This window comes from Canis lupus, chromosome X (assembly GCF_011100685.1).
Source record: "Canis lupus familiaris isolate Mischka breed German Shepherd chromosome X, alternate assembly UU_Cfam_GSD_1.0, whole genome shotgun sequence".
NCBI lineage: Eukaryota > Metazoa > Chordata > Mammalia > Carnivora > Canidae > Canis > Canis lupus.
In genome coordinates this window covers 29,229,246-29,247,324 of record NC_049260.1, presented here as the reverse complement: position 1 = coordinate 29,247,324, position 18,079 = coordinate 29,229,246, and the positions used below count along the sequence as shown (strand labels likewise).

Genomic DNA, 18,079 nt, shown 5'->3' with positions numbered 1-18,079 from the left:
AAGCCGAGAAAAGTAAGGCCATTCCACCTCAAGTTCAGCATTAGCACAAGTACAGCCATCTCAGGCCCCTGTGCTTAACGCCCGTGGCAGGAAGCCCCATATCAGAATGAGGACAGAGCTTAAGAAATTCCTCCACCCCTTCTGGAAATCCCCTAGACCAGCCCATAAAAAACCTAGCTGGAACCCACCTTGGGGTCCAAATCTCTGCTCCGCTGTGTCGGGTATACTTGGACCCAAGCTCAAGCTTGTAAATAAACCCTCGTGTGTTTGCATCGGTGTCGGCTCCTTGGTGGTTTCTCAGATTCACAATCTTGGGCACAACATTTGGGGGCTCGTCTGGGATCTGAGAGACCCCCAGGACCCCATCTGTAGGGTTTCATGCCTGGTGAGTACTCAACCTTTTCCACCTTTTGCGCGCATATTTTCTGAGAGCTCTATACTGTATTTTTACCTGTAGGAATTCCAATCTGTATTAGGTCGACATTGGGTTAGGCGGATGCGCTAGCGGGCCGACCACAGGGGTTCTTGAGGAGATGTCCCTTGCCCCCGCCTGGAGGACGGGGTCCCCATCTGTAAGGAGGGTCGGCTGCCAGCCTTTTGGGTTACTTTTTGTTTTGTCTCCGCGGCCGCACTGGGATGCTTGTCTGTGTTACTGTGTCCTTGTTAATCGTTTTTACTGTCTGTGCCTTGGTGTGGACGGGGGGCATAACGGGGCAGACACAAACCACACCCCTGTCTCTTATGCTCTCCCACTTCTCGGACGTTAGGGAAAGAGCTCATAGTCTGAGCACAGACGTATGGAAAGGGAAATTTCAGACTTACTGCATATCAGAAAGGCCAACCTTTGGCGTGGGATGGCCCTGAGAAAGAATATTCCACCTACCTATTATCTTACAGGTTAAGGCCGTGATCTTCAGGGACAAACCGGATGGCCACCTTGACCAGGTGCCCTACATCCTGGTCTGGCAGGACATGATCGAGAATCCCCCTCCTTGGCTAAAACCATTTTTACCCCCCAAAGCAGGACCCACTGAGATTCTAGCCCTGCGGAAGGCTGAGAAGGAGACCGACTCTACGACCAAAATGCCCCTTTATCTGGTCTTGCAGGATTCCTCCCTGAAGGACCTGATTCTCCCGCCTCCCTACCAGGCACCCCCTCACCCTCCCTCCCCATCAGAGGAACCGGGGGCTGCAGAAGGGGCGCCACTCCTCCCTGATGAGGGAGTTCCTGTGTGCGGGCCAGCAGCGGGGACGTGCGGATGGACCCACCAGGCGGCCCTACCTCCTCCAAAGGTTCCACCAGCCTTCCCCTCTCGCCATGGGACACCCCCATGAGACTGGCAGACAGCCAATGTTATATTGGCCGTTCTCCACCAGTGATTTATATAATTGGAAAACCCAGAATGCAAAGTTCTTTGATAACCCAAAAGATCTAATCAGGCTTTTAGATACTGTTCTCTTTACCCACCAGCCTACTTGGGATGACTGTCAACAGCTCTTGCAGGTTCTCTTCACCACCAAAGAGAGAACGAATTCAGGTGGAAGCCGGGAAGTCAGTCCTGGGAGAGGACAGACAGCCGATCAAAACCCGGACCTCATAAATGCTGCCTTCCCCTTATCCCACCCCACCTGAGACCACAACTCTGCTGAAGGTAAGGAGAGACCCCGGGTCCACCGCCAGACTCTAGGGGCAGGTCTCCAGGCTGCCACACGCAAGCCTACCAATCTAGCCAAGGTCTATGATGTGAGACAGGGTAAGGATGAGAGTCCAGCAGCCTTCTTAGAATCATAGAGGCTTTTAGACAGTACACCCCTATGAACCCAGAAGCCCCAGAAACAAAGACCACAATTATCATGGCCTTTGTTAACCAGGCCGCTCTGGACATTAAAAAGAAATTGCAAAGAGTAGAGAGACTGGGAGAGAAGAGCTTGCAGGACTTAGTAATAGTAGCAGAAAGAGTCTATAATAATAGAGAAAGTCCAGAAGAGTAACAAACCAAACTAAGTGACAGGCAGACCCGAAACCTGGCCAAGATCCTGCTGGCCATGACCATGGATGACCCACAGGAAAGATAGAGGCACCTCAAGAAGCTGGCTTCAGGGACAGGTAAGGAGGATGGCCCTGGTACCCGTCTGGAGCGCCCTAAACTGAACAAAAACCAATGTGCTTATTGCAAAGAAAAGGGCCACTGGGTGAAAGACTGCCCTAACAAAAGACCCAAGGCCCCTGCCAAGATCTTGGAAATGGAGGACCTGGACGACTAGGGGAGTCAGGGTTCTGCACCCCTCCCTGAGCCCAGGGTAACTCCCAGAGTAGAGGAGCAACTCTTTGAATTCCTAGTGGACAGTGGGGCATAACATTCGGTTTTATACAACCCCAAGGGATATTGGCAAGCAAGACTTCATGGGTGCAAGGGGCCACGGGCACCAAACAGTACTCATGGACTACCCGAAGAACTGTGGATCTCAGCATGGGCCAGGTATCCCACTCCTTCATGGTCATCCCTGAGTGTCCCTAGTGAGTGTTAGGTCAAGATTTGCTCACCAAGATGGGGGCACAGATTCGCTTCCACCCCGAAGGGGCAAAAATCCTAAACAAGGAGGGGCACCCAATTCAGGTGTTTGTCCTGAGTTTAGAGGATGAATATCATCTCCACCAAACACCCTCAGCCACAATGACTGACATTGACCATTGGCTACAGGAATTTTCCCAAGCATGGGCAGAAACTGGGGGAATTGGGATAGCCTGGCACCGACCGGCCATATACATAGAACTAAAGCCGGGGACAGACCCTCTCAGGGTCTGCCAATACCCCATGCCTCTCCTAGCATGTACGGGAATCACACAATCACACCCCACATATGGTGACTACTGGACTTGGGCATATTGAGGCCTTGCCAATTGACATGGAACACTCCCTTGCTCCTGGTGTGGAAACCGCATTCTAACGATTACTGGCCAGTCTAGGACCTAAGGGAAGTCAACCGGAGAGTAGAGGATATGCACCTTATGGTCCCAAACCCATACACCCTCCTCTCCACCCTGCCTCTGGACAAAACTTGGTATACGGTATTAGATTTAAAAGACACCTGACTTTTCTGTTTTTCAATACAAAAATTTCTTATTAAAAAACGAAGGCCAATATTGAAAGCATGGTTTGTACACAACATTTTTGGAAGAACAAAGTGAATACAACCAAATACATTAAAATGGTTTCAATTACCAGCATTAAAACAAAGTTAGTGCAAAAAAGCCAAATACAATTGCACAGATAGTGGCTCTTGGATCTTGAAAGTGAACTTGATTTGTGACCTCTCCCATTATCCAAGTGAAAAATGAGAGCTTGGGCTTTTGTCTGTGGTTGAATATGATACATTGGACTCTTCTATTCCATCTGAGACAAAATTAGCCTGCCTTTAGCACCCAAGAGCCAAGACCTTTTCGCCTTTGAATGGACAGACCCCAAGAAAGGCCTCAATGGCCAGCTCACCTGGACTCAACTACCACAAGGATTCAAAAATTCACTGAACATCTTCGATGAGTCCTCACACAAAGACTTGGGTGAGTTTCGTTCCGAGCACCCTCATTTGACCTTATTGCAATATGTAGATGATATCCTGTTGGCAGCGGAGGACCAGGACACATGCCTGTGAGGCACCAGGGACTTGCTCCAGACAATAGCGGCTCTAGGATACCGGGCCTCAACTAAAAAAGCCCAGATCTGCAGAGCAGAGGTGAGCTACCTTGGGTACAAATTAAAGGATGGACAAAGATGGTTGATGGATACATGGAAGGAAACCGTCCTAAGGATCCCACAAACTGTCCGTCAGGTACATGAATTCCTTGGGTCAGTAGGGTTCTGTCGATTATGGATTCCAGGTTTTGCCGAGATGGCCAAACCCCTCTATGAGGCCACCAGGCACCAGCAAAATTTTGAATGGACGGAGGCCATGAACAGAGTCTATAATGACGTTAAACAGGCCTTGCTGTCTGCCCCTGCTCTCAGGTTGCCCGACCTAGCCAAGCCCTTCTACCTATATGTGGACGAGAAAGATGGGGTGGCAAAAGAGGTCCATAGATCCCTGGAAGAGACCCATAGCCTATCTCTCCAAAAAGCTGGACATGGTGGCTGCTGGGTGGCCCCCATGCTTAAAAATTATTGCCGCAGAGACCACTATGGTCAAGGACACAGACAAGCTGGCCATGGGGCAAGAACTGCTTGTTACCACCCCACATGCTATTGAAGAGGTACTTAAACAGCCCCCAGACCGCTGGATCAGCAATGCCCGTCTGACCCATTATCAGAGCCTACTGCTAAACCCCACCAGAATTTTATTTAAGCCACCGACAACCCTGAATCTGGCAACGCTACTCCCTAACCCAGACTGGGACCCCCCTCTGCATGACCGTCAAGACATTTTGGCACAGGTGCACGGAATCAGAGCTGATCTCCAGGACCAGCCACTGTCGAATGCGGACGCCACCTGGTATAGGGACGGCAGCAGTTTTGTCCAAGAAGGAATCAGATACGCGGGAGCAGCCGTAACCACGGAAACGGAGACCATCTAGGTAGAGCCATTGGCAGCCGGAACGTCGGCTCAACGGGCAGAACTGGCCGCACTGGCCAAGGCGCTGACCATGGGAGAAGGTAAATGAATAAACATTTACACCGACAGCAGGTACACCTTTGCCACCGCTCACGTCCACGGAGCCCTTTACAGGGAGAGAGGGCTTCTGACAGCAGAGGGAAGGACTGTTAAAAGCAAAACAGAGGTCCTTGAACTCCTGAGGGCCCTCTGGCTGCCCAAGGCCCTGGCCGTCATCCACTGTCTGGGACACCAGAGAGCAGATACACCAGTAGCGGGGGAAACGGGCTAGCCGATTCGAAAGCAAAGGAGGTGGCCTTTTCGGTGACCCAGGTCTTAACAACCACGCTACCCAATCCGGGGCCACCGACCCTGCCTGACACCCCCAACTATGCAGATGCTGACTTACACTGGATCAAACGCTTACCTATGACCCAATGCTTGCGTGGCTGGTGGAGGGCCGCAGACTCCAGCATCATCCTGCCAAAGGAACTAGGACGCCGAGTCCTATCCAAAATGCACCGGAGTACTAATATGGGAACAAGGAAGATGGAAGACCTCATACGACATGCAAAGATCACTGTTAAAGACTCTCAAGGTGGGCAGCCCCGGTGGCGCAGCAGTTTGGCGCCGCCTGCAGCCTGGGGTGTGATACTGGAGACCCGGGATCGAGTCCCACGTCGGGCTCCCTGCGTGGAGCCTGCTTCTCCCTCTGCCTGTGTCTCTGCCTCTCTCTCTCTCTGTGTCTATAAATAAATAAAATCTTTAAAAAAAAAAGACTCTCAAGCAAAGATCGAGTAAATTGTGGCAAGCTGCCACACATGCCAGATAATTAATGCCTCTGCCCATGGATCTAACCCGGGTACCGACTCTAAGGGGACCACCCAGGAGCCTACTGGGAAGTGGACTTCACTGAGATAAAACCTGGAAAATATGAATACAGGTATTTACTAGTGTTTGTAGATACTTTTTCAGGATGGACAGAGGCATTTCCCACCAAACATGAAACAGCACAGACCGTGACCAAGAAACTGCTGGAAGACATCTTACCGAGGTATGCTTTTCCTGTTAAGATTGGATTAGACAATGGCCCAGGATTCGTCTCTAAGGTAACACAGGGAGTGGCACTAGTACTTGGGACAGATTGGAAGTTACATTGTGCATATAGGCCCCAAAACTCAGGACAGGTAGAGAGAATGAACAGAACATTAAAGGAGACCTTAACTAAATTAGCCCTGGAGACTGGCGGGGACTGGGTGACTCTCCTCCCCTTCACCCTATATAGGGTGAGGAACTCCCCATATAAGATGGGACTGACAACTTACGAAATCATGTTCGGTCTTCCTCCACCTTTATCCCCAATTTAAAACCTGAGGTGCTTGCTGAGTTTGATGATCACCAACTCCTTTTCTCCTTCCAAATGTTATAATGAACCCATGAACAGGTGTGGCCTAAGCTGAGGGCCCTCTACGAGACTGGGCCACCTCCGGACCCCCATTGATATCGGCTGGGTGACTGGGTGTACATCCGGAGATACCAACACCAGACACTTCAACCTCATTGGAAGGACCCTACATCGTGATCCTGACCACTCCCACCACTCTCAAGGTCGACGGGATTACTCCCTGGGTCCACTACACCCACGTCCAGCCAGCTGATCCACACGCCGTTCTCAAGGACTTTGTTCCAGAATGGAAAGGCCAACCAGAGAAGGACAATCCCCTAAAGCTAAGACTGCGCCGTTCTCACTTATTTCCCACCTCCAAGACTCCCTAGTCTGAGGTTGCCCTTCAGAACAGAAGGGGATTAGACGTAGTCTTCTTACAACAAGGGGGCTTATGTGCTGCCTTCTTCACTAGATGTAAACGGGAACGAGAACAGCAACATGGTTGGTTCGAATCCTGGCTTAATCATTCCCCCTGGCTCACTCTGAGACCAACCTGGACCCATGATTGGGTCCTTCCTTAGGTTCCTCTGAGAGGGAGAAATGTGGAGGCTGAGAAATTTAAGGCCATTCCACCTCAAGTTCGGCGTTAGCACAAGTACAGCCATCTCAGGCCCCTGTGCTTAACGCCCGTGGCAGGAAGCCCCATATCAGAATGAGAACAGAGCTTAAGAAATTCCTCCACCCCTTCTGGAAATCCCCTAGACCAGCCCATAAAAACTCAGCTGAAGCCCACCTCGAGGTCCAAGTCTCTGCACTGCTGTGTCGGGCATACTTGGACCCAAACTCGAGCTTGTTAATGAACCCTCATGTACTTGCATCGGTGTCGGCTCCTTGGTGGTTTCTCGGATTCACAATCTTGGGCATAACATTGATGTAAAAATACATGGCAAATTCATGATTTACAGATGTATTTCATATTATTTTTGTCCTCATGCATAGCATGCATAGAAAATAAACTTCACGGGGAACTTCCTGCAAAGAAATGCTGTGAAATATCGTAAGTGTAAAGACTTGAAAAAAGCTAATAAGAACTGGTTGGTGATGATATGCTTGAAGGTTTGCGTGCAAAAGATTTGATCAGTTCCTTGTATAAAAACCTAAAATGTAGGGCACCTGGGTGGCTCAGTGGTTGAGCATCTGCCTTTGGCTCAGGTCGTGATCCTTGGGTCCTGAAATCAAGTCCTGCATGGAGCCTGCTTCTCCCTCTCCCTGTGTCTCTGCCTCTCTGTGTGTGTCTCTAATGAATGAATAAATAAATAAAATCTTTTCTTAAAAAAAATCTACAATATAAATCATCTTATATTAGTACTTGTTATTATGAAGTTATAATTTTGAACAGTATCATTATATCCTGTTTTGAGGAGCGTAAGAAATTTTTAATGTCTCCATATTATTTTCATCCTAAAGAAATTGATACCCATTCCTTCTTTAAGTCATATTTGTCTAAATGCAAAATATATAATGAAATTGTAAATTAGAAGTCCACTTGTAATTTCTTGTTACTTTAAATCAGCTTAGGAAAGAAAAGAGTTTGTTTCACTTTTGACATGCATTCTTGAATTGGAGTGAGTTAAATACAGGCTACTTAAAATACATCTAAAATATAATTACTTGTCAAAATAATATTGGATAGAGGATTAATCATATATCATTTTTCAAATATACGGCATTAGCTCCATGAGATCAAAATGAAAACGTAGTTAATATGTCGAAATTTGCTACATGTTTTGAAAATTCATTAGTAATATTTGCCTATACTCTATACATAAAACATACTTTTTGAAAGGTCAAATATAACTTTAAAATCCATGAATGCAGGACACCTGGTTGGCTCAGTGGTTTCGAACATCTGCCTTGGGTTCAGGGCATGATCCCAGGATCTCGGGATCAAGTCCCACATTGGGCTCCCCATGGGGAGCCTGCTTCTGTCTCTGCCTCTCTGTGTGTGTCTCTCATGAATAAATAAAATCTTTTAAAAATGCAGACATGAAGATGTTTAAAAATAAATAAATAAATAAAATTCATGAATTCTGTGAACTGCTATCTAGACTATGTTGATGCAGGACATTATGACTATGTTGATGCAGGATCATTATGATTATGATCTAGACTATGTTGATGCAGGACATTATGATTATGACACGTGTGCAAAATTTCCCAACTAATTGAAATGTTATTATCAATAACTTGTGATCTGTTCAAGGAAATTAACAAAGATTGGATAAACTTACAACCATATGTGGAAAATAATTTGTTTCAAATTAATGTATGTAAATATCAACATCATTCCTAGAGTCAAATCATGTTAAGTTTATGCCGGGACTTGAATTGAATTTGTAGTTTTTGTCTAGATAATAATATATTACACTTTTATAGTGTCTTATATTTTTTAATATCATTTACTCTTTACATTAATTTTGTAAATTAGGTCCTCCAGCTAGGTAGGCAAAGTAGTTTCCAATTTTGGTTCCTTCAAATTTTAATTTAATCCCTGGCAAGTTATATTATTCATATGTGGATAACTTCTGTTTTTGTGAGGATTAAATAAGTTACTCTATAAAAAGGGCTTGACACAGTAGGCACATGCATATTATTTGCTGTTATTTTTTAAAAATTTTTATTTATTTATTCATGAGAGTCACAGAGAGAGAGGCAGAGACAGAGGCGGAGAGACAAGCAGGCTCCATGCAGGGAGCCTGATGTGGGACTCAATCCTGGGACTGCAGGATCACGCCCTGGGCCGAAGGGAGGCGCTCAACCGCTGAGTCACCCAGGTGTCCTTATTTACTGTTATTTTTATTTCTATTTTATAGATAAGAAATATGAAGCTCTGAGAGAAAAAAATAGATTAAATCAGTGTTTTCACACTTTTTCAACTTGACTGTGATGCAGTGTAAGATCGATTTTATTTTATAAGCTAATATGCATATGCACTCATATACGTATGCATGTATATGAAACATATATATGACCTAAAAGTTTCACAAAGCAAATTTACTTTTCTGTATGTAGTGTACTTTTATTTTTGTCTATCTTATTCTACTTATGCTCTTCTATTTTTTAAGTTGGTTGTGACACACTAACTTGATTTCTGCAAGTATAATTGAGTCATGGCCATGTTTAAAAAACATAACTGTGCTCACCTAGCTAGGAAATCATAGAACTGGCACTTGAACCCATAGCTGCTGTAGACTGAATACCTTGTTGACAATAGCCATGTTTTTCTCAGCCCTGATTCTTTACAACACCAAGTATAGTACTTTGAACAGAGTAGACGTTTATCATGTTTGTTAAGAAAATTATGATTCCAAAACTTTCTGATACCTTGGAGCTTTTCTATGGGTGAATACTGTCTTTTTTTTGCATAAAATTGTAGCTTTATAGTATGCACAGAAAACAAACTTCTTTATCCACCAGTGATTCATCAGTTGCATATAACACCCAGGACTCGTTATGTCACATGCCTTCCTCGATGTCTATTACCCAGTTACTTCACCCCTCAGTATGTTTCCCAGAGTTCATAACTTTTATGATGAATCACAAGGTAGACAAGAATTGTAACATGGCAAGAAATCAATATTTGTGTGTGCGTTCCAAACATAAACAAAGGATATTCCAACTGCTCTTTGACACTTTCTTTTTTATTAGTCTAAGGTTAAAATCTAAAGGTCCAGTCAGTTAAGCATATGACTCTTGATTTCAGCTCAGGGCATGCTCTCAGGGTCATAAAATTGAGACCTACATTGGACTTTACATTCAGCAAGGAATATGCTTAAGATTCTCTCCCTCTGCCTCTGCCTCTCACCCCCTACTCTCTCTCTCTCTCAAATGAATAAATAAATCTTTTAAAAAATGACTCCACCAGAAAAGTGCTAGAACTCACACACAAATTCAGCAAAGTGGCAGGGTATAAAATCAATGCATAGAAGTCAGTTGCACTTTTATGCACTAACAATGAAGGAGAAGAAAGAAAAACCAAGTAATCAATCCCATTTACAATTGCATCAAAAACTAAGATATCTAGGAATAAATCTGAAGAGGTAAAAGATCTGTACTCTGAAAACTATAGAACACTTATGAAAGAAATTGAAGAAGACAGAAAGAAATGGAAAAACATTTCATGTTCATAGATTGGAAGAATGAATATTGTTAAAATGTCTATGCTACACAAAGCAATCTACACATTCAATGCAATCCTTATCAAATTACCATCAGCATTTTTCACAGAGCAAAAACAAGCAATCCTAAAATTTGTATGGAATTTAAAAAAAATATGAATAGCCAAAGTAATGTTGAAAAAGAAAACCAAAGCTGGAGGCATCATAATTTCAGAATTCAAGCTATATTACAAAGCTGTAATCATCAAGACAGTATGGTACTAGCACAAAAAGAAACACATAGGTCAATGAAATAGAGTAGAGAACCCAGAAATGGACCCTCAACTCTATGGTCAACTAATCTTCAACAAAGCAAGAAAGAATATCTGATGGAGAAAGATACTATTTTCTACAGATGGTGTTGGGAAAATTGGACAGCCACATCAGAATAATAAAATTATTATTAATTTTAACAAATGGCTGGGCCATTTTCCTACACTATACACAAGAATAAACTCAGAATGGTGAAGGACCTAAATGTGAAACAGGAATCCATCAAAATCCTGGGGGAGAACACAGGCAGCAACCTCTTTGATTTCAGCCACAGCAACTTCTTGCGAAATACACCTTCAGAGGTAAGGGAAACAAAAGCAAAAATGAACTATAGGGACTTCATCAGGATTAAAAGCTTTTACACAGTAAAGGAAACAGTCAACAAAACTAAAATACAACCAATGAAATGGGATAAGAATGGATAAAGAAGATGTAGTGTAAAGAAGATGTAGTATACACACACACACACACACACACACATATACATATAAATGGAATATTACTCAGCCATCAAAAAGGATGGCATTTTACCATTTACACTGATGTGGATAGAACTTAAGGGTATTATACTGAGTGAAATAAGTTCAATCAGAAAAAGACAATTATCATATAGTTTCACTCATGTGTGGAATTTAAGAAGCAAAACAGAGGATCATAGGAGAAGGAAGGGAAAAATAAAATAAGATGAAATCAGAGAGGGAGACAAATCATGAGAGACTCTTAACTATAAAAAACAATCTGATGTTTGCTGGAGGAGAGGTGGGGGGATGGGATGGGGTAACTAAGTGATGGACATTAAAAAGGGCACATGATGTAATCAGCACTGGGTATTATAAGCAGCTGATAAATTACTGAACTCTACATCTGAAACTAATGATACATTGTATATTAACTAATTGAATTTAAATAAAATAAGTAAAAAAGGAAACAATGTAAGTGAGAAGAAAGTAGAGCATCATCTTTAAGGTATTGAAAGAAAAGACACTATCAACCTAAAATTATATTTGCATAAACAACCCTTCTGAAATAAAGGTGAATAACAACATTTTCAGACATACAAAAGCTAAGGAATTCATCATCAACACACGTACACTGCAAAAATTTTAAAGGCAATCCTTCTGGCAAAGCAAAAATAATTCCAGATAGAAATATGGATATAAATAAAGTAATGAAGAGTATCAGAAATGGCAATTATTGGATAAATATATAATTTTTAAAATTTGTATTTCTAAGATACTTTAATTTTTTAAAATAATATATCATGAGGTTTATAATATATGAATAACAGGTATGGCAATAATAGCAAAAAAGGTTAATAGGGGAGATATGGACACATAGTATTATAAATTTTTCATGCTACGTGTTAAGTGTACATTAGCACAGTAATTTAGACTCTGATAGCTAAAGATAATAAGTGCCAAAACCCATCTAAATCCATATGATATGATCATCAATCTGTTTAGTTTCCAGTGTATTGGAATTAACTTTAACTTCAGAGCCATCCTATCTCCTCTATTGACAAGTTTTTCTCTCTGATTAACAGTGACCATTCTCCAGGTTGTCACGTATCTAACCATGCAATCAATAGAAATTAGTTTGTTCTTTTTCTTCCCTAGCTTAATGGAGAACTCCAAAAAGCAGTTTCTCATTGTCTGTAACTAACCATAATCCCAAAACAAACAAAAAACCCCAAACAAACAAAAAACCCAGCCCCACCCCAAAGGCCACATTTAGTCACCAGTGTATAGAGAGGAAAGGCAATTACCTAACTCATCCATTAAAACAGTAAAATTACATGTGATCCAACTCAGAGAGCTTTTGTCTTTTTTCAAGAATCATTCTCTAGTGACAGAGTGATTTGATTGATACCTGGGGACAGTTAGTACTGCTCTTCACAAGTGTATTCACACACTTCTCCTAATCTTTCATTTTGGATAGTATATGCTGAATGTTACTGACACTGGAATGGCAGAAAGAGAAATACAAAAAAGCACTATTTAGAGTATACCCTCCACTTTCACTTTACACTACTATACAAAACATTCCTTAAAGCTATAATTCTTTGAAACAGCCCTCCAAAATAGAAACTTGTGAATTAAGTTAGAATATCACTTTTTTGCCTGTATCTACTGAAGTATTTCTGTGCTTTTTTTGTTGGTTTGTTTGGCCTACCTCCTCTACTAGATTTCAGTTTAGCTTCAAAATAAATAAGACTCAGGCACTAGAATTCTGCTTAAAAATGTAGACTTATTTGACATTCTGGAAAGATTAGTACCATTTACTGATTCTGTTTTCTAACTTAACCTTGATAGCTTTAAGATGGGACAAATGATTGGTTTCCAGAAATCCTTCATATATTGTCTATGTGTTTGATCATAAAAGCTTTTGTTCTTTGCTAATAACGGGGAGATATATAGCTTTTCAGTTTAGTCAGAGTTTTCAGCTTAGAGAATATCTTATACACTAGTTGAGCTACAGTCACCCTGAAAACTTGTGAAATATAAAACATTACGAAATGGTTTTAATTGCTTTTAAATGAGAAATACAGGTAGGATATGATAGAAGCTTTTGTGTCTGCCAAGAAATTAAATTACAGTTACAAGCTTAGATCGTATAAGAATTGGCATCTGAGACACAGGTGGAATGAAAATAAGGATGCTATGAGAGTAACTGAAATTTTCTCAACTATATAAGGCATTGATATCTCAATTACAGTAATATGTTGATAGTAGAAGTTTTCTCAACTACATTGAAAGATGTTGAAGTATATGATTTAATGTCAGTGAAAAGTATTGGAAGGTTGGAATTTCTCCATAGTTCTATATTTTTATGCACCAATTGTATTCTTCATTATAGTTTATCTGTTGAATATTATTGATCATTCATTACATCCCATTTGTATATCACATTAATTCAAGTGCTAACAAGTCTTCTCTCTTTTGTCTATTTCATAGCTCAGAGCATTAGATATGAACCAGTATGAAGCGTAACTTGAAGCCTTAAGCTTCTTCTTCTTCTTTTTTTTAATTGGAGTTCAATTTGCCAACATACAGCATAACACCCAGTGCTCATCCCGCCAAGTGCCTCACTCAGTGCCCATCACCCAGTCACCCCAACCCCCTTCCACCTCCCCTTCCACTACCCCTTGTTCATTTCCCAGAGTTATGTGTCTCTCGTGTTTTGTCACCCTCACTGATATTTTCACTCATTTTCTCTCCTTTCCCCTTTATTCCCTTCCACTATTTTTTATATTCCCCAAATGAATGAGACCATATAATGTTTGTCCTTCTCTGATTGACTTATTTCACTTAGCATAATACCCTCCAGTGCCTTAAGATTCTTATTCTATTTAATAAAACATTGGTGTAAACTAGGACATCTATTTAGAATTTGATGAAAAACAAATTTAAAAATAAATAATATAGCCTATATAGTTGGTTTGTACACTGGATTCTCTTCCTGAGATATTAAATCCAAGGCATGTATGTATATTCTAAAATGTAATTCTGTTATATTTTTAAAATAAAAATGTTTCACATTTCAGCATATCACTGTCAGCCTTTCTTTAGTATATCCATAAGAATTTTTATTCTATGCAATTGAATATGACATACCAAGACTTTTTACACACACTATTTCTATAAATTGAAAAATGTTTTATAAAATTATACCCTTACTATGGCTAAATAATTGTTATATTGTCTTCTATTTTATTGTCTTCTATTTCATCATTTTCTATTCCATCTTATTTTTAAATATGCTTACTGCAACCCATTAAGTTTCATTATTAAATACATTAGTGGGTCCTAAGGTTGAAAAGCTTACTTAATAAGTATTTTTGAAAACAGGCCAGATCAACAAAAGGAATGAGGGAATTAAATTTATGTGGACAAATAATTTCTTTACCTTTGATAGAAGAAATTCTACACATTCTAATTAGTGAAATTATTGGTAAAATTTTACCATTTTATTCATAAAACATTGCCATTGGCTTCTTGTTGCATGCTATAGTGAAATATGCTCAGAAATATATTTTAATTGAAATGGAATAAGTATCTCGTGATTTTAAAGTAAAGCAAGTAGATATTGAGGTTATTTCTGTTACAACTGTGTTTATACTGACTAATGTTAATGGTAAAAAAATTCAGTAGAACAAATTGTTTTGAAAAGGATTTGAATTTTTCTAGCGATGAGATCATGGGACTCTGTCTAGGAATAATTCACTGTGACTTAGTGACTGGGTCAAGACTTTCAGGAAAGCTTCTATATTCAGTATTTTAGAAGAGGTCATAATATGGAATGTAATTGTTGAAGAGTTTTTATTTCCACTATATGTGCTGCTCTTATGGATTACTGGATTATTTGTTATCAATAATCTATTAGCCTATTTTTCATCTATAGTAGGGAAACCAATCTTTACAAAACTAATTTGAAGTACTTCTCATTGTTAGAAATTTTAAACAAATTTTGTTTGAAAATCTTTCTGCACAACTTAAAAAAATAAATTTAAATTCAATTTAATTAACATATACTGTATTATTAGTTTCAGGGGTAAAATTTAGTGATTCATCAGTTGCTTATAACACCCAGTGCTCATTACATCATGTGCCCTCCTTAATGCCCATCACCCAGTTATTCCATCCCTCAGTATGTTTCCTAGAGTTCAGCATCTCTTATTGTTTGCTTCCCTCTCTGTTTTCATCTTATTTTAGTTTTCTTTCCCTCCTTCATAGTTTATGTGTTTTGTTTCTTAAATTACACATATGAGAGAAATCATATGGTATTTGTCTTTCTCTGGCTGACTTGTTTCACTTAGCATAATATCCTCCAGTTCTATCCACATCGTTGCAAATGGCATGATCTCATTCTTTTTGATGGCTATTATTCCATTATATTATATATATATAATATTATATATATATATAATATTATATATATATATATATATATATCTCACATCTTCTTTATCCATTCATCTGTCAGTACAAATTTTTTATTGATTGATGATTTTTATACAAATCATCTGTCAATGGACATCTGGGTTCCTTCCATAGTTTGGCTATTGTGGGCATTGCTGCTATGAACATTGGGGTACAGCTGCCCCTTCAGATCATAACATTTATATCCTTTGGGTAAATACCTAGTAAAGCAATTGCTGGGTCCCAGGGAAGTTCTGTTTTAACCTTTTGAGGAACCTCTATATCATATTGCATAGTGGCTGTACCAGCCTGCATTCCTACCAGCAGTGTAAGACAGTTCTCCTTTCTTTATATCCTTGCCAACATTTGTTGTTTCCTGAGACGTTAATTTTAGCCATTCTGACTGGTCTGAGTTGGTATCACACTATGGTTTTGATATGTATTTCCCTGATGCTGAGTGATGTCTTTCATGTGTCTGTTGGCCATTTGTATGTCTTCTTTGGAGAAATGTCTGTGCATGTTTTCTGCCCATTCCTTCAATAGATTTGTTGTTTTTTGGCTGTCGAATTTGATAAGTTCTTTATAGATCTTCGATACCAGCCCTTTATCTGATATGTCATTTGCAAATATCTTCCCCCATTCTGTAGGTTGTCTTTTAGTTTTGTTGGCTGTTTCCTTTGCTGGGCAGAAGCTACTTATCTTTAGTAAGTCCCAATTTTTGTTCATTTTCACCTTTGTTTTCCTGACCTTTGGAGATGTGTCTAGCAAGAACTTCTTGCCCCTTTTCTTTCTTAATCTCTTTCTGGTCCTCCCACTATCCAATGTTTTGCTCTTCAGACCGGGTATTTTTAATTGACTTATATTTAACTTCACTGAATCTTCTGTCTGCTCAGTTCTACTGTGGAAGAACCTCTAGTGAAGATTTCTCTTTTTTTATTTTAATTATTGTGCTTGTGGCCTTAGTGCTTCCATTTGGTTCTCTTTATAGTTTCTCTCTCTTTATCAATAATCTGTATTTGTTAAGACATTTTTATCCTCATTTCCTCTATTTCTTTCCCTATTATTTTGTATTTTTTTAAAGATTTTATTTACTTATTCATGAGAGACACAGAGGGAGAGGCAGAGACACAGGCAGAGGGAGAAGCAGGCTCCACACAGGGAGCCTGATGTATGACTCTATCCCGGGTCTCCAGGACCACGCCCTGGCCCAAAGGCAGGCACTAAACCACTGAGCCACCCAGGGATCCCCTCTGTCTTTTTTATACAAATATAAGACTGTTGATTCAAAGTCTTTGTGTAGTAAGTCAAATGTGTTGGCTTCCTCAAGAATAATTTCTATTAATTTATGTTTTCCCTCTTGTTTAGTCCAGACTTTCTAGTTTGTTTGCATGCCTCATATTTTTTTGTGTTAGAAACTGGAAAGTTTGAATATTATAACACATTATCTCTGGAGATCAGATCCTCTTCCAGTGTTTGTTATTGCTGCTTTTTAATTTTTTTTGGCAGGTTTTAGGTGTTATTTTTTGTTTATTGACTTACCCAAATTCTTTTTGTTAGGATTACATTCCCTGTTTGTTTGACCTGTGAAATATTTTTTTTTTACCTTAATGGTGATCTAGCAGTTTGATAGGTTTCCATAAAAATCTGGAGCAAAAAAAAAAAATTAACTAAAATATGTCTTTGTTTTTGCTGATTGGTTCAGATCAAGGACATTCCTTCAATGTTTAACCAGACCATTTACAACCCTGTCCTAGCCTTCATTTCTTGTTTTTAGTGAACCTAATGATCAGCCATAGGTGAAAATTTAATGTCTTCTCGGGTCTTTTCTGAGCATGCATCCAGTTCTGGGCATGTGTGTCACTTTCTAGAATCCATGTTATATGTGGTAGTTTTTTAAGTTGTTTTGTCCCAAATCATCTCACTTCCTAGCTTTTACTCTGATCCTTTCAGTGTGTTTGTTGTTTGACACAAATATAATCTTTTGCTCCACAAAGCAGTGGCTTGTTCATTTGTCATTCTACATTTTTTGAGGGTATCTTCTGTGTAGCCAATTTTCCGCTCAGGAATTTCCAAGTTAGGTGAAACAAATGCAGGCCTTTTGCATCAATACTTCAGGGAGCCCCCAAGATAGATCGTAATAAACAAATACAATTCCTTGAAAATAAAATCCACTCTGCTCCCCCAAGATCCAGGCACCTGTATGAGGAATGTGGACTGTCATTAAGACTGCCACCATGACAGGTTGCCCCATGGAACAAGAGTAACCTGAAACACCACAAAGCTCTTCTATCATATTTCAATACCTCTTTCTTAACTAAGAATTTGCTTGGTTGCTTGTAAACCTTTTACTGTTTTCCAGATTTCCAACTAAGTTTATTCTAATGATTTTTACTTATTTCCTTGTGTTTCTGTGGAGAGGAAGAACTTCTAAGTTCCCTACTCCACTATTTTCACTGATGTCACTTAGTAGTGTATTGGTTTATGTTGATTGATTTACCTCTTCATTATGAGTTGTGTTTTCCTGCTTCTCTGTATGCTTGCTGATTTTTTTTATTGGATACCAGACATTGTGAATTTTATCTTATTGGATCCCATATATTTTATGTCCCTAGGAATATTCTTGAGTTTTGTTTTGGGCTCAGCAAAGTTACTTGGGAGCAAGGTGGTTCTTTCAGTTTTTGCTTTCAAGATATCTA

At 40.2% G+C, this 18,079-nt stretch overlaps 1 pseudogene; it reads left to right on the top strand.

The window, feature by feature from the left end:
* The first annotated feature begins 2,549 nt into the window (after positions 1 to 2,549).
* LOC119868271 lies at positions 2,550 to 6,601 on the top strand (annotated as a pseudogene).
* Positions 6,602 to 18,079: the final 11,478 nt, after the last annotated feature.